Source organism: Muntiacus reevesi, chromosome 17 (assembly GCF_963930625.1).
Source record: "Muntiacus reevesi chromosome 17, mMunRee1.1, whole genome shotgun sequence".
Taxonomy (NCBI): domain Eukaryota; kingdom Metazoa; phylum Chordata; class Mammalia; order Artiodactyla; family Cervidae; genus Muntiacus; species Muntiacus reevesi.
The window spans coordinates 26004178-26027768 of record NC_089265.1 but is presented as its reverse complement, the minus strand read 5'-3'; the positions used below and the strand labels follow the sequence as shown (position 1 = coordinate 26027768).

At 40.6% G+C, this 23591-nt stretch overlaps 1 protein-coding gene and 1 pseudogene across 9 annotated transcripts in view; one reads left to right on the top strand and one right to left on the bottom strand.

The window, feature by feature from the left end:
* Nucleotides 1-23591, bottom strand: part of BNC2 (basonuclin zinc finger protein 2) — a 460748-nt gene that overhangs the window by 351138 nt on the left and 86019 nt on the right. The gene's annotated exons all lie outside the window — the stretch shown is intronic.
* Nucleotides 17252-17488, top strand: LOC136148772 (cytochrome b-c1 complex subunit 7 pseudogene; annotated as a pseudogene).

The following is a 23591-nucleotide window of genomic DNA, read 5'->3' as shown; positions in this document are numbered from 1 at the left end:
GGTGCCCTGACAAGAGATCAAATCTGACCCTGTGGCACTGTGAGCACTGCTGAGTCTTAGCCCCTGGACCATTGAAGAAGCCCCACCAACAGGACATTTTTAACCCATCTATGCTCTTACTGTCGAAGTATACAAGTTGGTGATTTCATTTACCTGTACATACTTAAAATTCTTTTAATTAATAAATATTAAAAAAAAATTATCTTTCCACTTTAAAGACACAATACTAACACTTGGCATCTAAATTTGCTAAGTTTGATTTGTTCTTCACAGCTCGGTGATTTCAGAAATAGGCTAATAATTTTTACTGTCCCCTTTCACAAATAAGCTTATGGTCAATAAAGGAACTTCTTGAACTCAAAAAAACAAAAACCAAAAAAACTAAGAATTAACTTTTGTATTATGCAAGTTCTACTATACATATTTACTCCAGTTATAGTCTACATTCAGACCCATTTGAGAGATTTTTGTCCCTGATATGAGGAACACATATGTATATATACACATACCAAAAAAACATAGTAAACAAATAGATCTTATGAGACAAAAACTTTAAGGAGGATTTCTAGTATTACGATGTGATTGTATAAATTAAAAATGTGACTAGATTTGATCCTGAAAATGGGCCCTGTAATGCAACAATTTTCTTAAAGTACATATCAAATTTCAGATCTACTCTTCAGCAGCAAAAACTCACCCAAAAAAAGAATAAAAGCTAAATTTTGCTTTCAAAAATATACAAAAATATTCAACATTAGACTATTATCAAGTTATTACTAATATTTTAGTTAAAAAAATAAAACTAGTGCCTTTCAAAAAAATTACTGACTTAAGAAAAACTAAAATATGCTCAGGTATTGGAATGCAGAGAGTCCCAGAATCACCACCTGGCCCCCTCCAAAACTTCATATTTAAACAAACACCAAAATTCTCCCGGTAAAAGTAACAGGTTTTTTTCCTATGGGCTATAATCATTCGCGGACAATGCCTTAATTAAAGCTGGGCAATGAAATCATGGATTAAGCTGAGTGTGTCAAGTCAAAAAATTTACTTCTTAGCACAACAGAGCACCCTCATAATTTCTTAATGTGGCCTGTTAGGTCGACACATTAGCAGCGATGTAAACGATATCACTTTTCAACCTTTACTGTGAATTTTTTTACCTTCAGTGCTTTCTGTCCCAACTTTAATGTTCTTTTAATGCAGTTTCTCCTGTGCAATATATCATATTTATCTCTGTAGCTATCCATCACTATTTTCTTTAATTGAAGCTAATTTCCTTCAACTTGGGGGAAGGTGTGAGGAATGAGGGGAACCCTACCTCTGCAGCTCTGGGCACGAAGGGTATTCACAGCAGCTGATTTTGTAATCATGAAGCCTGATTATGAGGATGCTGAAATTCCTCAAATCTACCTTACTGCCCTCCATGCTGGACCTTAATCAACAATCTACTGGGATGGAAATCCAGTGCCCACCTAGACTCACTTAACGAAAAATTTCTACCTAAAATCCCTCCAGCTGCAACCTAAGTCCTTTATTTTGTTTTCGCTCAAATGGCTAACAGCTGGTACCACCTTGCAGGTAAAATTATTTCATGTGTTTGAGAACAGGGATTAACTCATACCTTGGTCTTTTATTTCTCCAAGCCACAAAAACCTGTTCATTTCTCAAATCCTTTATACCTTTTCTACTTTTACCTCTGGGCTCAAGAGTCCTACTGGTGTTTGAAATAATCAAGTGGCCAGAAATAAGTGAAGATACATTATAAAGCTAGGGAGAGGATTACTTTTCTGCTCACTTTAGAGCCCAGTGGAAGGACCTTTGGATGGGCTCTGGCAGAAGGCTGGCTGTGATCTCCCACAAAAACAGCTTCCCGATCCTGCTTCTAGAGTGGATCAGGGGAGGGAAGGAGACTCCCTAGGTGTAAACGCAGAGCCTGACAGTTGTAAAAGTCACCTTTAGAAAGAGACAAAAAGTTGAGCAAAGGGATTTATCTTCAGGTGCTAACAGTATTTGGCTACCTTGCATTTGTATAGCAGTTTGCCTATGCATCTTCACAATAAGCACCTCTTTCCTGGAGAAGTCTGGGATGGTCCGTGAGTGAAGAGGACAGATGGAAACCACTGCCAAGCTTTGCCCAAAATGCTGGCTGGTGGGTTCTCTCCATATTACAAGCCAGAAGTAACTATTTGATTTAATCTCAAGCATCCATTAGCTGCCTGACACTCAACGGGCATGTAACGAACATTCATTAAACTGAAAATTGGAGGTGGGAGAGTGGGAATCTTTTTGGTTGGGGCAGTCCTCAGTGAGGAGAGGGCTAGACTATGCACAAAGAAAGAAAATGATGGGCTCCAGAAGAAAGTGAAAGTTGCCCAGGGTTGTCCAACTCTTTTCCACCCCATGGACTGTACAGTCCATGGAATTCTCCAGGCCAGAATACTGGAGTGGGTAGCCATTCCCTTCTCCAGCAATCTTCCCAGCCCAGAGTTTGAACCCAGGTCTCCTGCATTGCAGGCAGATTCTTTACAGTCTGAGACACCAAGGAAGCCCAAGAATACTGGAGTGGGTAGCCTATCCCTTCTCCAGGGAATCTTCCTGACCCAGGAATTGAACTGGCATCCCCTCCATTGTAAGTGGATTCTTTACCAACTGAGCTACCAGTGAAATAACTCTGGGCTCTAAAGATGGTCCGTCAAAAGGATGGGGGAGAAGATCCCAATCAGGCTAGCAAAGTGGGCCAGAGAGAAGTAGAGCTGAGCCCTTTGGGAGATCAATGCTGAGGGCAAAGACGACTGCAGAGTAACGACTGCAGAATAGTCAGCCACCAGAGTTGAGGGAGATGAGAGGCCAAAGGAGCCACAGTGGGGGGACTATGAGAGCGTGGAGCGCTCTGCCAAGGAGGTCAGAGTTTATATGGTGCACACCCTAAGTTTGCCGTGTTCTACTTTTTAATTTTATTATTGATGTTTTCAAACATATACAAATGCAAATAGTGTAACAAGCCCCAGTGAACCACACCACCAACTTCAACAATGATCAGCACTGGGTCAGTCTTGTTTCACCTGCACTCACCTAATCCCTTTAACCTCCCTCCTCCACTGGATAATTTTAAAGTAAATCCCAGACACAGTATCATTTCACCAGCAAAGGCTTTTAAGACCTGCCACAGGCAGATCTGTGTTTTGGCAGGATTACTCATTTAGGGCAGGAGGCAAAAAGATCAGTTATGTGGTTTTAACAAGGAAATCAGAGCTCACACCCAGAGGTGACAAAGAAGGTATAGAGGTGATGAGAAATCCCAGGGAATCTTCTCCTGACAAGGTCATCCTATGCAAGACAGGGCAGGGCAGGAGGAAGTGGGAGGAACTGAGGCTCTCTAGTTTGATGAAAACAGTGGAGACATTAAGAATTAGAGAGGGGTGGAGTAGTTAGGGATTATCAGATACACGGAGGAGCCTGGCCGGCTACAGTCCATAGGGTCACAAAGAGTCGGACACAACTGTGACTTAGCATGCATGCATGCACTATTAGTATTAGATAGAGAACAGATATTCAGTATCCTGTGATAAGCCATAATGGAAAAGAATACAAAAAAGAATGCATATATATATATAGTATGCATACATAACTGAATTACAGCAGAAACTAACACAATATTGTAAATCAACTATCCTTCAATAAAATAAAAATTTTAAAGAATTAGAGAAAAGGAGGAAATGCAGAGTTGGGAAGATATTTTGGTTCAATTGGTCTACTGGACATGTAGGTAGAATAAAACAAATATTAGAGCTGAAAGCACTGTTACAGAAGATGAGAGGAAAAAATCCATCTTAATCCACTATTTGAAAACAGATTTGTGCCTGGGATAGATATTAGAGAGACAAAGTCCCTCCTCTGAGGGAACTTTCAGTCTAGTTGGCGAAAACAGATTGGCGAAAACAGATTGTCCATGCAGCAAAGATAAATGTAAAATCGGGATTCATGTTTTAAAAGAACATCACAAGAAGAGTGTGACTTGAAGTAGTGAAGACTGAGCTAGGATTTGAAGGAGGGGTTGATCTAGGAATTGAAAACTTAAGAGAATGATGGAAAGCAAAACACTAAGAAATGAGGGTGAGACTTCCCTGGCAGCCCAGAAGTTAAGAATCCACTTTGCAATGCAGGGAACTCGGGTTCGATCCTTGGTCAAGGAATTAAGATCCTACATGCTACAGGGCAATGAAGATCTCTCGGGCAGCAACTATGACCCAGTGCAGCCAAAGAAATAAATATTTTTAAAAAAAGGAATGGAAGCACAGGGAGACAGTGGAAGTGAGGAGAGAAGAAAAGTGGGGGAGGCTGAGAAAGAGACAGAAGGCAAACTCTCAGGTTTCTGATTTTTCAGAAACCTGCAGTGGGGAACAATGGAAGATGATTTAGGCAAAAAGCTTGGCATCCAAGTGATGCCAAGGAAAGCAAGGTTTCTTTAAGTATGACCCATAGGAAAAGTCCAATATCTGTTTAGATGGGTAGCTTTAACTTGAAGTCAGTTTAACATCTATGTATGGTTTAGACAGACAGCATACAACTAATTCCTTCTGTAAAGCTTTTCAGTGTCCTGACACGCCCACAGGCCTGCAAGCTTCGGGGGGGCAGGGACCATGTCTGTCCCTGCTGGACTCGAGGTTCTAGCACGGCACCTGGCATAATGAGGATGACCAATAAATAATATGCATGTGTGCTTCAAGCAGGCTAAATAAGGGGACCGCTCTCTCTCATTTGACTGACAGGGAAAGGGCCAGCAGAGTCACCTGGCTAGTAGGTGGCAGGGTCGATGATAAACCCAAAGGACAGGAAACAGTCACTCTACAGACTTGAGAGCCAAGGGAGACAGGATTGGAGGATTAGGACGTGACTTCAAATAATAGTAAAGGGCATGACCTTGGGAACAAGATCAGGTTGAGATCTGAAAAAACCCAGCACTGTCCCTTATTAGTGACAGTTTCCTCATCTGCAAAAGGGAGAGAAGGAGCCTCCACGTCAGCAGCTTCACGTGAAGACCAGATGATGATTCACACAAAGCATCTCACAGAATGCCTGCCTCATGATATGCATCTGGTCACCAGGACCTCTTACCACTGTCATGTGGAAAGAGCTTCCCGGACACAGAAGTTCGTTGTGATGCTGAGAAAATCCTGGTGCTAATGATGCTCTATACTTAAAGCAAGATTTTTCAACACAAGCTACTTCTGAAATAAGAAATCTTCCAACAGACTGTGGAGGACAAAGTGATTCTGGATATTTGAGATCATCTCCTAGTATCTGCTACCCCAGAAGCTCGCTAAATACTGTTATATGGCACCCAAGGTTTAGGTCTAAAATGTGTGTTCATTTTCGTCCAGGAGACAGCTACAAGCGTGGGCAGAATATGTGTCACAGTTGGCCTGCCTAGCGTATCCTGCATGAATAGTCAGCAAAAAAGATAAGACGTTTACAGATTTTTAAAGGCCCACCAACAGCAGTACATGAACTATAATGACAAGACAAAGCCTTACTCCAAAGGACACTCAACTTGATAAAGGTGTCACTCTTCACAGTTAACACCTCTACCGTGTATATTTTTCTCATGAAAGGATATATTTAACACTTTCTTCAATTTTCCCTAGAAATGCATCTTTTGTTAAATGACAGATAAAACTTCAGCAAGAATTTTAACACTGAAGTTTATTACCCTCACCACCCCAGTCCTCTATAAGGAGGCAACATTTCCAACGTGAAAATACTGCAGCCAGAATCATTTTAAGTTTAAGTGGTATCTCTGCCACTGTCTGTGGGGGAAGAGGAAGGCAGAAAGAAGGATGGGGACTAGAAATGGAAAAAAAAAAAGAATTTTTAAATCCCTGTTACACTATCTACCAGATGTAAGTGAATAATATTTTTGCAAAATAATATGTTTGCAGCCTCGGCCTTAATCTTAAAACAAATGATAGTATTCAAATATAATATTTCACACTTGCAGACTGATAAGAGATTTTTCCTTTCTTTCTTTCTTGAAGATTCTGTGAACGACACAATACAGAGCACAATGTATTTAATGAAAGGTTTCCAAGCTGATTTCCCTACAGGTTATTTTCTTTCTTTTCTCTGGAACCCACACGCGGGGTATACTGCAGGGACCAAGGGTGTATATAAAAATAAACTATGAGCCAGTATCAGAGCTGATACCCTTTCTCCTACAGGGGCAAGTGAATTATTAGATCTGTGTCATGAGTGTTTTTTTTTAATATGCCATTGTTCCCACTTGAGCACATTAAATTTTCCATATCCACTTTTAAACCAATATAACCTTTTTTTTCCATGTTCATAATGTTCATGTTGTACATTAACAGGCAGAAAATCCAATAGCTTAAGTCATCATATTGTAGTTATATGTAAAGCTGGGTGGATGAAAACCTTTTGCATTTTCCTTCTCTTTGAACAGATACTATGCTGGAGTTGGCTAAAACCCTAGGAAAAAAAAATTACACCTCATGGGAAACTGTGCTAATATTTTTTTTTCTTTTATGATTGATCACAAATCCATTTTGAACATTACACATTTTTTTAAAGTTTATTATAACTCCAGTTCAACATCTTCCAGCCCAACAAATTGAAGGTGCTGGAATCTTTTGGTCTGGAAGATGTGTTTGCCAATTATTTTTGCACTAGTGCACATAAACAGGGAGAACTGGATCTTAGGTATGAGTTATACATTCCTGTACAAAATAATTGTATATTCTATGAAGACTGATTCTTTTTCTGGAGAAATATACAACAACACAAGGGAAATCTTGTACTAGCAGCATAACTGAAGTGGCAAGATACAATATTAGAAAAACAGAGCTACTTTCATTACTGTGATGCTGTGTGTCAGAATGTCTCTCCTTAATGAACCTGTTTGCAATAAGACTCCGGGTGCAAAGAGGCTATTTAGAGAGACTATTGTGTCTATAGTGAGTCCTTCAAATATCTTCCCACCATTAGACATGCCGCATTGACCAATTCTGTCCTGATTGCTGTTCTTTTTACTATCAAGGGAGATTCCTGCCCAGACAGACGGATGGCTCAGACACTGCAGTTCATAAAATGTTTACACTGTACACACACACACACACACACACACACACACACACACACACACGCACCACAGCAGTGCAAGCTACAGCTCTCCAGATCACACAGTTGAACGTGGCAGTGTCACATGAAGGCTGATGACATTCCAATATCAATGAAAGAATTTAAGTTAAACTTTGGTCAGCCTACCTGCTGTCACTCTCAACAAAAAGCCTTTCTCCCCCGTCTCTTTTAGCACATGCCCATGTCTACTGCTCGCATGGGAACACTTCAGGCAAACATTTTCTGTGCCTTAAGGTTTCTCATGCTGTTGAAATTTTTCTCCCAATTGCTGACAAGAAAAGACGACCACACATGTCATGCCATCAAAAACAAGGGATGAGAGAGAACACAACAATGGGTCAAAAAGGCTGTCTAAAAACATTTTAAATTCCAACTGATGGTGACAGGCTTAGAGGTCCAGAGACTTGTCTCTGCAATGCAAGTGAAGCATCTCTGGCTGAATCAGCCACCTTTTCACCAAGTCTAAACATGAGAGGCTGAAATGCTTAGTGGAAACTTCCTGTTCATCTTATTCTGCACTCTGTTCTTATCAGCTGCACCAGGATGCTGTAGCCTCACCTTTCACTCACCTGCGTGCCAAGCGATCCTCTTGTGCTTTTCCAAATAGTTTATCCTTTCTATCCAAATACGAACACTGTGCCTGCCAGAAAAGGCCATATACATTTCCCCCTTCTCAGCTAGCAGGTAGAAAGAACTTCAAACGCAAAGGCCTAAATTGCCACTAAATGCTCGTAAGAGTAACCACTACTAGTTATATCCAAGAAGACACCCTAAACTAACCCTAGACCCAATGAATCCATTTCAATTCCCATTATTTAAAAATTTCTCTCTCACCTCCTCCTTTCTTCTAGGCTCAGCCCTACATTCTTTTTAAAATTTTTTAAATTTATTTAATTGGAGGATACTTACTTTATAATATTGTGATGGCTTTTGCCATACATCAACATGAATCAGCCACAGGTATACACGTGTACCCCCCATACTAAATGCCCCTCCCTCCTCCCTTCCCACCCTATTGCTCTGGGTACTCCCAGAGCACCAACGTTGGGTGCCCTGCTTCATGCATTGAACTTGCACTGGCCATATATTTTACATATGGTAATGTATATGTTTAAATGCTATTCTCTCAAATTATTGTACCCTCGCCTTTTCTCCCACTGAGTCCAAATGTCTGTTCACATCTATGTCTCCTTTGCTGCCCTGCATGTAGGATTGTCAATATCATCTTTCTAAATTCCACATATATGTGCTAATATACAGTATTTATCTTTATCTTTCTGACTTACTTCACTCTGTATGATAGGCTCCAGGTTCATCCATCTCAATAGAACTGACTCAAATGTGTTCCTTTTTATAGGTGAGTAATATTCCATTCTGTATATGTACCACAACTTCCTTATCCATTCATCTGCCAATGGACATCTAGATTGTTTCCATGTCCTAGCTATTGTAAACAGTGCTGCAATGAACTTTGGGACACAGGTATCTCAATTCTTTAACCTTATATTCTTGAAGACCTGACATATAGACCATCACTTACCTGCAGCTCTGATTCTCAAAGTCATTTGAAGTATCTGATTTCAAGGTATTAACTCACCCAAACCTTAAAATTATGCCTCTATTAAAGCAACTTTGAACATTTATTAAAGACAGATAAGCATTTCTTAATTGAGATATGTGACATGCTGGACTGGATGAAGCACAAGCTGGAATCAAGATTGCCAGAAGAAATATCAATAACCTCAGATAATGCAGATGACACCACACTTACAGCAGAAAGCAAAGAAGAACTAAAAAGCCTCTTGATGAAAGTGAAAGAGAAGAGTGAAAAAGTTGGCTTAAAACTCAACATTCAGACTCTTGAGAGTCCCATGGACAGCAAGGCGATCCAATCAGTCCATTCTAAAGGAAATCAGTCCTGAATATTTGTTGGAAGGACTGATGCTAAAGCTGAAACTCTAATCCTCTGGCCACCTGATATGAAGAACTAACTCATCTGAAAAGACCCTGATGCTGGGAAAGATTGAAGGAGGGAGGAGATGGGGACGACAGAGGATGAGATGGTTGGATGGCATCACCATGTACATCACTCAATAGACATGAGTTCGAGTAAGCTCCAGGAACTGGTGATGAACAGAGAGGCTTGGTGTGTTGCAGTCCATGGGGTCGCAAAGAGTCGGACACGACTGAGCGACTGAACTGAACAGAACTGACATGGTGAACCTGTTTAAAAAACACTTTGAGGATTTGCCTGCACATTCAGGACGTGGAGGAACAAGAGAAATTTAGCAGCAATCCCTTTTTTTCCTGCAAGTAAACCAAGACTACACAAGATTCAAAGAAACTATAGCCCACAGAATCTGGGTCTAGGACTCTGGATGCCTTGCCTACTGGTCTCACTCACAACAGGCTATAGCTCTGTATCTAGTAATCCTTCTGTATTTTGCCAACAAGGGGTTTTGTTTCCTTTTGAAACAACAGATGGTTCTACTAAAACGTGCTCAGTTATATATGCCGTGTGTACTGGTATAAAAAGACTATAGATAATTACAAAGAGTATGGATAATACAAAAATTATTTCTCTGTTCCATTCTCAAAGAACAGTCTCAGGACCAGCAGCATCAGCATCACCTGGCGACTTATTAGAAAGGCTGATTCTCAGGCTGTGTATGTGATGCACAGAATCAGAAAAACTGGGGGAAAGGCCCAGCAGTCTGTGATGAAAGGGACCACCATGTGGCTCAGATGCACTATCCAGTTTAACAATCAGAGCTCTCAAAGATACAATATGATTCGGGATTCCCTGATGGCCCAGATGGCAAAGAATCTGCCTGCAATGCGGATTCAATCCCTGGGTCAGGAAGATCCCCTGGAGAAGGGAATGGCTACCCAGTCCAGTATTCTTGCCTAGGAAGTCCCACGGACAGGCAAGCCTGGTGGGATACAGTCCACGGGGTCGCAAAGAGTTGGACACAACTGAGCAACTAACAACTTTTACTTCAACAATTTACAAAGCGTCATATTAACATTATTTACAACAGCTACTGCTTAAGGACATAATCAACTGGCTACACACACACACACACACACACACACACACACACACAAATAACCAAAACAGACCTAAAAGGAGGAAAACAATACAGGATGAAAAATGACCTTAAGAATATCCCAGTTTAGGGCAACAGGTAATTAGTATAAATATGTGTCTTTTGATTGTATTGCTCAATGCAAACCATTCCACTCAATCTTTTATTTGGAAGAAAGCAAGCGGTCTCTTTGGGTTTCCAAGGTGGTTCAGCGGTAAAGAATCCGCTTGCCAATGCAGGAGATACAAGTTCAATCCCTGGGCTGGGAAGATCCCTTGGATGAGAAAATGGAAACCCACTCTAGTATTCTTGCTTGGAAGACCCCAAAGACTGAGGAGCTAGTGGGCTTCAGTCCATGGGGTTGCAAAGAGTCGGACACAACTTTGTGACTGAGCACATACACACACAAGCACTCTCTTTCAGATTAATAAAATCAGGTATTTAAATAAACCCCAATTTTAGATGAGGTGATGGAAAATATAGTGGAAATGAATTCATGAATTTTATCATAAGGATCCATGCCAAAATGGAAATAGATGTTAACCAATGTGAAGTATTAATTATTAAAAAGTTACAGCTCAGATATGATAGCAGTATGCTCCAAACTAAACATACACCATTTTGTCGAGGTAAATGGAGGTAGGGATATGAAGAAACTAGAACACAAGCACCAAATTAAGAGCAAAAGATGAACATGAACAGAGTACTATCCTGTGGGTGAGAACATTACAAAAGGTTTGTGAAAGGTAAGAGGGGCAGGTTTGAACTGGATCTGACATTAAACCTCAGGGAAATTACTGTTAACTCAAGAGGTAAAAAGCTTATCAGAATTGTTGTGACTTCAACACTGTCTATAACGACCAAAAGTTAGATACAACCTAAATGTCCATTCAAAGTGGACTGGTGACAGTCATCATGGTACTCCCTTACAAGGGCATTCTTGATGTATATATGCATAATGATTTGTACACATGCAAATCTGTACCCATGCATAATAATAACATTGAAAAACACCCCCACTGGCAAGCGGAAAAAGTAACTGAACATACAGTACCATCCAACTTCTTATTCAAAAACTATGGCCACATATATGTGTTTTTGCAAAGAATAAAGTCTAGAAAACCATAAACCACAATGACCACAGCAGGTAAGCAGATTGCAATTGAATTTTATCTTTTCCTTATTTCTCTATTTTCTGAAGTTTCCTGGTTTTTAAATGAACAACAGTTACTCACATAATGTGGAAATAATAAACATATAAACATGTAAATGTTTTAGAGTAAAAGGCAATAAATGATGGATTGCTTTTTTATAGGCAGGGACCCAGGGAAGTACTGCTGGTTGGCACAATATAGAAGCAATAATGAAATTCCAGAGATTTCACAAAACCAGGATTCAGAGACAAAGATACAGATTTTAGAAGGAAAAAGGTCCTAAACTGCAGGCAATCATCAAAATGTATCAATCCCTCTTTTCAGCAAAAAAAAAAAAAAGAGAGAGAGAGAAGGGGGGATATCAAACTCACCTAAACCACTACATTTAAACAAAATTCCAAATGAAAAATGAAAAGGATATACGTTTATTAAGCACATACTATGTGCCAGACACATTCACATATCATCTCCTTAAGCTTCACAACAACTTGCAAGTTATCATCTCCAATTTGCAGGGAAGAGGTTCAAAGGAAACAAGCACATTTCTGATGCACAGTGCACCCCAGAGCTCATGAGATGTTTCTATTTCACCAGGCTCCAAAAGGGATCCTTAGCACACAGTTCTTAAGAGTGATGAAAGCTAAAATTGCGGGCTGTTATTGTTCAGTTGCTCCGTCGTGTCTGACTCTTTGTGACCCCGTGGACTGCAGCACGCCAGGCTTCCCTGCCCTTCAGTATCTCCCGGAGTTTGCTCAAACTCATGTCCACTGAGTTGGTGATGGCATCCAACCATCTCATCCTCTGGTGCCTCCTTCTCCTGCCTCAGTCTTTCCCAGCATCAGGTACCCACTTAAAAACTTCAGAAAGAATTCCGTTATCCTTTATTAAGCACAAAATCAGTATCATAGAATAGGAGGGGGAGATGTGTGAAGAAGGCAGCAAGAGCCTAATGTGGGATAGCTGGGCAGCCTGTGTTAAGGATTTTGGACTCCTGAGAGAAAATGACACTTTTAGAGATAATCCTTTGTTGCCTGTCTTAGGGGATGGTAGTGGTAATGTGTGACCAAACAAAAGATATTGCTTAGATAATTTACCAGACACCTGAAGACAAGAGCAGATTTAAGAAGCACCCCAAAGGTGGAACTGAAAGGATGTACTGATGGACGGACTATTCTTCCTTAGACCCAACCACCTTGCAAACTTAATTCTAAACTTCTCTAATATGCTTTCACCAGTAACAAACTCTGAAGGCCTCTCTAGTTTGTGATCTTGCAATTTGACTTCTTAGTTTTTACCTCTGCAATATAAACCTACACAAATGCATCTAGATATTATAAAGTATTTGCTCCATCAACAGATAAATGGATAAACAAAAATGTGATACATACTACATACAATGAAGTATTGTTTGGCAAAATAGGGACAAATCCTTAAAATATTATATGCATGAAAGACTTAAGATACCACATACAGTATGATTCCATTTGTATGAAATACAAATACGCAAAGTCAAAGACAAAGTACATCAGTAGCTGTCCACAGCTGCAGAGGGTTGGCAGTGTTGGGGGATGGGTAATAGTTAAAGGGTAAAAATTTCTTTTTGAGGTAATAAAAATGTTCTAACTTTGACTGTGGTGATGGTTACACAACCCCAAATACGTTAAAACTCACTCAAAAAAAAACAAAAAATCCTATAGGTAAATTTTGGTCTTCCCTCGTAGCTCAGTCGGTATAGAAGCTGCCTGCAATGCAGGAGACCCGGGTTTGATTCCTGGGTCGGGAAGCTCCCCTGGAGAAGGAAACGGCAACCCACTCCAGTTTTCTTGCCTGGAGAATCCCATGGACAGAGGAGCCTGGCGGGCTACAGTCCATGGGGTCGCAAGAGCTGGGCATAACTTACTAACTAAACCACCACCAAGTAGGTAAACCACATGGTATGTGAATTATATCTCAATAAACACATTATTTTTAAGTGGGTTTTTTTTTGGAGGGGGGTGTAGTATTTACTGGGTATGATGCTGGGGCCTAAGTTACAAACAGGATGAGCAGGTGAAGATAACAGGATTTCAGCATAAACATCTACGAAAAATAAAACCTCCAGTGGATCTAAGGATCTCCTCCTTGGTTCTATGCAAAATTTTCCTCTAGACCTCTTTAAGAAAAAATGCTGACTTAATTCTAGTTTTTCTTTCAATTGTTAACTCTGGAGGTATTCATCTAATAAGGTATATTCTGAAGACTTCTCTGGTTGCTCAGTGGTTGGGACTCCATGCTGCCAACACAGGAGGTGTGGATTTAAGCCCTGGTCAGGGAGATAAGATCCCACATGCTGTGTAGCATGACCAAAAGATTTAAAAAAAATTGAATTTCAAAAAACATATATCTGAATCACAGACCAAAAGTTTATTTAAACCTGCAGCTAAAGAACATTCCCTAAAAACAGATTGAATTCTTCTGTTAAAAAAAAAAAAAAATTCCCTGGATAAAACATTTCTAGACATGTGGATACTCAAAAAAAAAAAAACTAGATACAATTGTTTCACATTTATATCAACACATAACACTAGCCTTACATTTCATGTCCAGCCACAAATCATCTATTGTAACTTATGCTTATACTTATATGGATGTAATGAGAATCACTGCCAAACCCAGCTCTTCAAGCAGGTGTCTTGGAGAGCAGTGGTCTAAATGCCAAAGATCTAAAGATTTAGATTTAAGACATCATGTCATCAGGGCTGGAATGATTTTCAGGCATGGTAGTGATAAACAAGCAGCTCATATCTACAAAAAAAGCACGAGCATAGGAGAACGGAAATACTTTTTATTACCACAGGGAAATAATCATAGATTTAATCAAAGGTTTAAATAAAATACATTCTATTGCAGCAACATTTAAGGTTGCAAAAATTAGAAACCTACATTGCCAATAATAGGGGTTCTATAAATAAATAATGGTTCATGTCAGAATACTATATGATGATTAAAATGCATATTTTATAAGAAACGCAAAGATATGAAGGACAATTAATGTAACTTTCATATTAAGTGCAAAGTATCCATTGCAAAGCAGCATATTCAGTATCATTTCAACTTTTAAAAATTAAAGATGCATAGGAAAAAAATCTAAAATTATAGTTACAAAATGAAAAATAAGTAACCTTATGAATGAGTTTTCACTTTTGGTTGTTACATATAATTCAAACTTTCTAAAATAAATTATTTCTGTTCTAAGAGATGGAGACTCAGACAATAAGTCTGCAATCATTTCTCATCTCCTCATTGAAATGGCAGAAGAAAAATGTTCTGATCCAAACTGAGAGTTTTTGTGATCTGGGTTTTGGTTGCCATTGAGTTTTTTTTTTTTTTTTTTTTTTTTTTTTTTTTTTTTGTGTGTGTGTTTTTTTTTTTTTTTTTTAATATTATTTTATTAGTTGGAGGCCAATCACTTTACAACATTTCAGTGGGTTTTGTCATACATTGACATGAATCAGCCATATAGTTACATGTATTCCCCATCCCGATCCCCCCTCCCACCTCCCTCCCCACCCGACTCCTCAGGGTCCTCCCAGTGCACCAGGCCCGAGCACCTGACTCATGTATCCCACCTGGGCTGGTGGTCCGTTTCACCATAGATAATATACATGCTGTTCTTTCAAAACATCCCACCCTCACGTTCTCCCCAGAGTTCAAAAGTCTGTTCTGTATTTCTGTGTCTCTTTTTCTGTTTTGCATATAGGGTTATTGCCACCATCTATCTAAATTCCGTATATATGTGTTAGTATACTGTAATGTTCTTTATCTTTCTGACTTACTTCACTCTGTATAATGGGCTCCAGTTTCATCCATCTCATTAGAACTGATTCAAATGAATTCTTTTTAACGGCTGAGTAATATTCCATGGTGTATATGTACCACAGCTTCCTTATCCATTCATCTGCTGATGGGCATCTAGGTTGCTTCCATGTCCTGCCATTGAGTTTTAACATACTAGTCTTTCTAATGTCCTAAGTGTTCTCTTTACTCTGAGCTTTTGTCAGAGTTGTTCCTAGAACCAAGAACGTTTTTAGTCACTGTTCTTAGGCCATTCTATGGGCTCCAGGTGGCTCAGAGGTAAAGAACCTGCCTGTCAATGCAGAGGACCCAGGTTCGATCCCGGGGTTGGGAAGATACCCTAGAGAAGGAAATGGCAACCCACTGAAACATGCATGCCTGGAAAATTACACGGACAGAGGAGGCTGGCGGGATACAGTCCGTGGTGTCACAAGAGCTGGACACAACTTAGCGTCTAAACAACAGACCACTTCATCTGGCTACCTCGGCAAAATAAAGGGGTAGGGAAGACTCTGGAATCATGCACCTTGTACATGGGCTGGACTTAGGGCTCCACAGTGTGTATCACCTGGTACTCCAGTCACCTAATTTCATACTTTTCTCCCCTACTAGATTCTAAGCTACTTTGAGTGCAAGGGAAAGAAATGTTTCTGTTTTGTTCAGCATTACCTGCTATACTTCACAGCACATCACATACATTTGATTAATATTTTTGAAGAAAAAAAAAACTGAATTTATGTATTAATTGCTGAATGAAGAAGTAAACAGCCTGCCACAGAAGTGAAGCATGCCTAATTCTTAGAGGCATTTCCTCTCAAGTAAACCAGAGATGTGTGTTTCATGTCATGGAAACTTAAGAGTATAGTCAGTTAGTACTTAGAACAAAACACAGGTTGTATGTGGCTCCTGCTTTCGGAGTCCAAAAATCTGAAAGCATCAGTCTAACAGAAAGTTAAATATGTCCAATCACAGGGTATCATATATGCTACAGTCTTAAATATACAATTTGCAAATAAACAGAAATAAGGCACAATTAAGAGAAACAATCAAAATAGAATACCATATTTTCTGAACTTGGTTCCTAAAGATCAGGTTCAGATGTTGTTTTTATTCATAAGCTGGGAAAAAGTAAATAAAACATTCTGTACAATGCTCACCATAAATCTTAACTTACCACTGAAATTAAATCTAAACACAAACATAACCCTAAACCTCCTCTAGCCCCACAAATACTCAGACAATCAAAATCTGATTTCCAGGACAGCAGTTTTACTATGTGAGTACAATATTTATGCAGAGGCAATAAATTATGCAAATCACAATGATTTATGCCTGTTATAGCTAAGCTTACTCTTTGCAGATTACAAGGTTCAAGAGTCTACAAATCTACTCAAAATTCAGGTGGCCTAATGAAACAATTATACCATACAGGACACTTTATGACCTATTTAGGAAGACCTTATCAAAGCTTCAAACAATATACACTGCTTTATATTATCTACTTGGCACATGATTGTAACAGCTAAAGAACAAACTCAAATTTTAAAATTAATTCACGAATTAAACCCCTACTTTATATAAACCACTACTATATTCATCTTCCTTCCGTGCTGTCTAGAAATGTCTTTAAAAAGTAATTCAAGGGTCTCAGGTCAACATTGGAGAAGGCAATGGCACCCCACTCCAGTACCCTTGCCTGGAAAATCCCATGGACGGAGGAGCCTGGTAGGCTGCAGGCCATGGGGTCGCTAAGAGTCGGACATGACTGAATGACTTCACTTTCACTTTTCACTTTCATGCATTGGAGAAGGAAATGGCAACCCACTCCAGCGTTCTTGCCTGGAGAATCCCAGGGATTCTGCCGTCTGTGGGGTCGCACAGAGTCGGACACGACTGAAGCGACTTAGCAGCAGGTCAGCATGGCGAGCAGTTCCTGCCATTTCAGCATCAAGCAGGCCACTGGGGGGTATTTTTAAAGGGTATTACAATGCTGCTGGGTTCAATAAACGGGGCTTAATGCAATGTGATACAATATATGAGAATGACGATGTAAAAGAAGCCTAAGAAGGCTTCCTGAGGACCTTTATGACGACAGAGAGTTTTGCATTGGGAGCACTGGCCATGCACATGAGGCAGCAGATCCTGCCTAAACCGCAAGGGACAGAATATGAGGAGGATAAATTCTACCTTGAACCATCTCTCAAAGAGGTGATTCGGGAAAGAAAAAGGAGAGAAGAATGAGCCGAGAAATAATTTAGTAGTCTAAATCTGTGTATACAACTGTTATCAAATATTCTTATGAAGTTAGTTTAAACCTGAAATGTACAATGTAGAACTATTTAGGCTGTAAATGTATTACTTTAAATACATATCTATTATAATAAAAATAAAAGTTATTCAAGGGATTTCCCTGGTGGCCCAGTGGCTAAGACTCTGCACTCCCAATGCAGGAGGCCAGGGTTCCATCTCTGGTCAGGGAACTAGATCCCACACAGATACCAAGAGTCTGCATGCCACAACTAAGACCTGGTGCAGGAAAATAAAAACTTGAAATTTTTTTTTTTTAAGATGTATGGCAGAAACCAACACATTAATTTTCGTCCAATGAAAAAAATCAAACCAAACAAAGTAATTCAAATGAAATATCAACACTTTTTTAAATTTTTTCTTTCATTTTTAATCGAAGCATAGTTGCTTTAGAGTACTGCATTGGTTTCTACCAAACATCAAAATGAATCAGCCATAGGTTTTTAAAATTAGAACTATCATTACAAACCTTAGTTATGTAACCACCTGATTGCTGCTGCTGCTGCTGCTGCTGCTAAGTTGCTTCAGTCGTGTCCAACTCTGTGTGACCCCACTGACGGCAGCCCACCAGGCTCCTCTGCCCCTGGGATGCTCCAGGCAAGAATACTGGAGTGGGTTGCCATTTCCTTCTCCAATGCATGCATGCATGCTAAGTCACTTCTGTTGTGTCCAACTCTGGGCGACCCTATGGACAGCAGACCACCAGGCTCCTCTGTCCAAAGGATTCTCTAGGCAAGAATACTGGAGTAGGTTGTCATTTCCTTCTCCAACCACCTGATTAGCCATGAGTAAATTTTCAAATCTTTAAAGTATAAATTTTAAAATTCACTTAAATTTTTAAAGGTTTCGTCTTGACATATACATTAGCACTTTGGAAGATTTTTTTTAATGATGAAAACTGTCAAACACAAAGGGATTAATACATCTCCACTAGTAGTGGAAGAGCATCTGATTTTTCTAGTGAGCGTGGCAAAAAGCTCAAAATTTTTGGTTAAAACAAGAAGGAAAAATCCTATGTAAAGAATGGCGGAGTGAGACACAAATGTGCTTATCTTTCCAATCCAAGAGACTCTGGCCAGTCTTGGCTGTGAAGTGGCTCTGGGTGTGGGGGGGAAGGCAGATAACTAGGGCTCAGTGTGCTGACGGGTGCTCATAAAACTCTGGCAGTCTACTGCCACTTTCTTCACTGAGCACTTGAACACCTACCACTACTAAAAATATGTAAGACAAAGCACTTTCAGGAATTTTTAAACCTAGTCTGGAGTATCATATAACCGTTCGAATAACTTCCTACAAGGCACAAAGCCTTAAGTGCCTTGAGAAAATGACTGCAAAAAAAAGGAAGCATACCCAGGAACTGATGTGGCTAAAACACAATATAAAAAGTGCCAGAGACTGAGGTGGAAAGATAGGCTAGCTCCCTCTCAAGGAGGACCCTGAATACAGAAGTAAAGGGCTTGTTCTGACCAGAGAGCTTGCAATGAATGAAGTTTGGGGCTGAGTAGGGACAAAGTCAGAGATGTTTTTAAAAGCCTTCAATCCCAAGGAGTACAGCTTCCTGGAGGGAGCTTGAAAAGTTACTGCAGCCAGCTTGCGGGAGGGCAGCCACATTGAGGAGGAGCAAAGGAGCTCAATAGTAGTCATGAGACTTTTAAGGCGGGGATAGTTCCAAGAGATAATGCACACTAAAACAGTCAACTTCCAGGACGTGGTGAATGAAGGGAACGGACAGAAAACAGGGAGAAAAGGATCGCTCGGGTGTTCTGGCCTCTGAGACCAGAAGGACAGTCATAGAGATGGAGTGTGGTTTCTGTGTGTGCTTGCACTACAAAGCATCCCCACGTGAGACAGCTTTCTCGTGTACTTTTTGAAAAGGTGAAGAACTAGGACCTTAAGCTCACCTCTGCCAAACCCAGCTCTCCTCTAGATGCTAACCGGGGCCAGCTGCAATAAGAGACTGGACCACCCAAACCTTAAAGGATCTCTCCAGCAAGGGTTCTTATTGGGCCTTCAGCTCCTGATGGACGTGATGGGTGAATAGATGCTCTGCATTTTCAGAGAGGAGAATCAGAAAACTTAAAAGACCTTGCACTGCAACTGGAAGGTCAGATAAATTAAATGCATCAGGTGACTGACTTGGGTGATGGAAGCTCTCCCTATATATTTCTTGAAAGGAGCAACTCAAGGGGATGAAAATGAGGTAAGACATAAAGCTTACACATTTGGGGGGAACTCTTTAAGAAACAGCATGCAAAAACATATGCATCCTTTACACAAAGAAATGACCCTGAGGACACATTTGCTGCCCCCCTCCCAGGAATGTGGAGGAAAATTCTACCCCTCCTGCAAAAGCCCCCATTCAGAACAGAAACAGAACTCAAGGGTCATCTGAAAGAGCTGAAAGGAAGGTGGCACTCTCAAGAACCCCAAACACTCTTGTTGTGACAGAAAGATGCAAACTGTACTGGATGGCACAAAAGGAGTTAAAATTACCCACGAAAATGCAGGCAAAAAGAGATGAGAGGCTTAGACTGGCTGATTATTCTTATAAGGATCTCATTTGACAGGGGTAAAATACAAAGAAAAGTGTGTGCCAGTTTTTACAGAAAACATATGGGAACTTACCTGGGGAAATTTGCTTTCTTTTAACAGAACAAGGAGTCTTTTCAGGTATTGTGAGTTGAAATTGAGAAGGACATGTTTAATTATAGTAAATGTGGAGAAAGGGTAAGCCACGGGAGAATGGTGGCCATAACGTATTAATATTCAACTTCATTCCTGGGTTGGGTGGGTGGAAGGGACTAGAACAGGAGCTACATTTTTACATACAAAGACCCACTATACAAGGAAGGAAAGAAAGGAGGGAGGGAAGAACAGAGAAAGGGAAGAAGGGAGAGAGAAAGAGACGGAAGAAAAACATCAATCTCCACTTGAATAAGCCTACAGGAGGGATTTTCTGTAAAGAAAGGTTACGAATGTCAAAGAAAATTTATCCCCCAAATTTTGTCTCCTCAACATGAAAACACAAACAAGATGACATGTAAACTGTTAAGACAAGAGCACCCTTTTCTGTCTCAGACACCCTGTGTACTCAAGGCGCCTTGGGGCAAGCTGATCAGCACTGTGCCTTAGCTCTGAACCTCAAATGCAGGGAGATGCCCTGTACCCAAAGTGGAGATGGCGTGCTCTGGTGGGTACACGTGGGGCAGAAGAATCAAAACGACAATGGTCAGCAGCCCAGTGAAGGTCTTTGATCTGAACCACAAAAACCCCAATACCATAACAGTCCCAGCTCCTCCCCCCACCCCAACATACGACTCTCGGATCAGGCATCTTCTGCCCCCACCCCACCAAATACTAATGCGAAGAGACGGGAAAGAGATGAAGATCCGACAAGGACCAACCAGGACAGGCTAGAGAGCAGTAACAGTGATTCTGGGCTCCCTTGGGAGTAAGACAGTGACAGAGCGCACAGGAAGAGAGCCAATTAGTACATTCCCAGACAAGAGAGAGCCGAGGCTAAGGAAAAGCAAGGAATTAAACACAAATTTTGCCAGCCTGCTTATGTCAGCATAGTTATCCTTCACTAATATGAAACTGACATGCAACCGAGACAAAGGTACCAAAACTGCAAAAATGGCAAGAGCCCCCGGCAGAGGGAAGCCAGGACTGCCTCCATCACTGCAATGCTCAGCAAGTCGCCTCAGAGCAACTCTAAACTCTATCCTTCTTCACCGTGAAATGAAATAATCCCCAGAGCTGGCATCCTAGAACTCAAGGACCTAGTGTTCCTATGAAAGAGTACGGACTTGACCTAGATGACCTGGGTGTGGTTTCCAGCTCTGCACGTGTTTTGGACTTTGGGAAGGTTACTTGACCTCTCTGTACCTCAGTTTCCCCATCTGTGAGACACAAGAAAAACATTCTACCTCGTGGAACTACCTAAGGATGAAGGGCTCTGTTAGTCGTAATTATGGCTGTGGGCAAATTTTGTACCCAATACCCTTTGGGTATGAGCATCTGTGTGGTGAATCACCTTTCTGAAAAGCTCTTCCTCAGAGGGGCAAACACGCTGCCTGTCACTTTTCAGGGTGGTTCCCTTCCTAGGCCAGGGACTGCTGCTGCTGTTTAGTCGCTCAGTCGTGTCCGACTCTTTGTGACCCCATGGACTGCAGCGCACCAGGCTCTTCTGTCCTCCACTATCTCCGGAGTTTGCTCAAACTCATATCCATCGAGTCAGTGATGCTATCTAACCATCTCATCATCTGCTGCCTCCTCTCCTCCTGCCCTCAATCTTTCCAGGCAACAGGGTCTTTTCCAATGACTTGGCTCTTCCCATTAGGTGGCCAAAGAATTGGACTTTCAGCATCAGTCCTTCCAATGAATATTCAGATTTCTTTTAGGATTGACTGGTTTGATATCCTTGCAATCTAAGGGACTCTCAAGAGTCTTCTCCAGCACACTTTGTTCTTTGGCAGTCAGTCTTCTTTACGATCCAACTCTCACATCCATACCTGACTACTAGAAAAACCGTACCTTTGATTATACGGACCTTCGTCAGCAAACTGATGTCTCTGCTTCTTACTGCACCTAGGTTTGCCATAGCTTTCCTTCCAAGGAGCAAGTGTCTTCTAATTTCATGGCTGCAGTCATCATTTGCAGTGATTTTGGAGCCCAAGAAAATAAAATTTGTCACTTTTTCCCCTTCTATTTGCCGTGAAGTAATGGGACCAAATGCCATGATCTTAGTTTTCTAAATGTTGAGTTTCAAGCCAGTTTTTTCACTCTCCTCTTTTACCTACATCAAGAGGCTCATTAGTTCCTTTCCACTTTCTGTCATTAGAGTGGTATCATCTGTACATCTGAGGTGGTTGATATTTCTCCCGGCAATCTTGATTCCAGCTTGTGATCCATCCAACCCAGCATTTCTCATGGTATAATCTGCTTATAAATTAAATAAGCAGGATGACAATATACAGTCTTGTCATACTCCTTTTCCAGTTTGCAACTAGTCAGTTGTTCCATGTCCAGTTCTAACTGTTGCTTCTTGACGTGAATACAGGTTTCTCAGGAGACGGGTAAGGTGGTCTGGTACTCCCACCTCTTGATGCAACTCCCCTCCATCAGCACTGTGCTAAATTATAGTGCAAGCCTCTGGCTTCCATTCTCTCAAATTCATCCTCAAATCAAATCTCACATATAATCCTCCTGCTTATAACCCAAAGGCACTTTTCTTTTCCCCGCATGCAACAACGTGGATCAATCTCAAAACTATTATTCTAAGTGAAAGAAGCCAGACTTAAAAGGTTACATACTGTAGGATTATATTTATATCATGTTCTGGAAAAGGCAAATTTTTAAAGACAGAAAACAGGTCAGTGGCTGCCAGGGGCTGGGGTTGGGAGGAGGGGTTAGTCACTCAGAAGCACTGAGGAGATGCTGTAAATGTTCTTCATCTTGATTGCGATGGTGGTTACAAGACTAAGATCAAACACACTAAATGATACACTAAAATGGGTCAATTTTATTGTGTATAAATTATACCTTAATTTGAAAGAAATTACAGAGAAATCCCAAAGGTTTCCCATTGCCTACAGGTACCACAGCACTGCTGATCTGTCCCCTTTCATGCCTTCCACATTCCAGCAGCAACCAACTTTTTTTAATTCCCTGCATACTCTGTGCAGAAATTTCTTAACCACTTTCGGCTCTTAAACAGCTTTTCCATATTAACTACTGAGTCCTTTGGACAGTCTTCCTTCCTCTCTCAACACTCACACTCCCAGGCAGATAAGTTAGGAAGTTATTTCCCTATCACTGCTTTCAAAGAAATGTATTACACATATTACATGGATATATTGTGATATAAGGAATGCTCTTGTCTCTCATTGATCAACTGAAATGTGAATTCTTAGGGAAAAAAGAACTACTTTTTATCTACATGTGTGTATGCAACCTGGTCCCTGGCAGAGAGTCAATAAATTTTTGTTGGAATGATGTTTCATGAGGCGTCACTATCTCACTGCACTCCCACCACTTACAAGAGTAC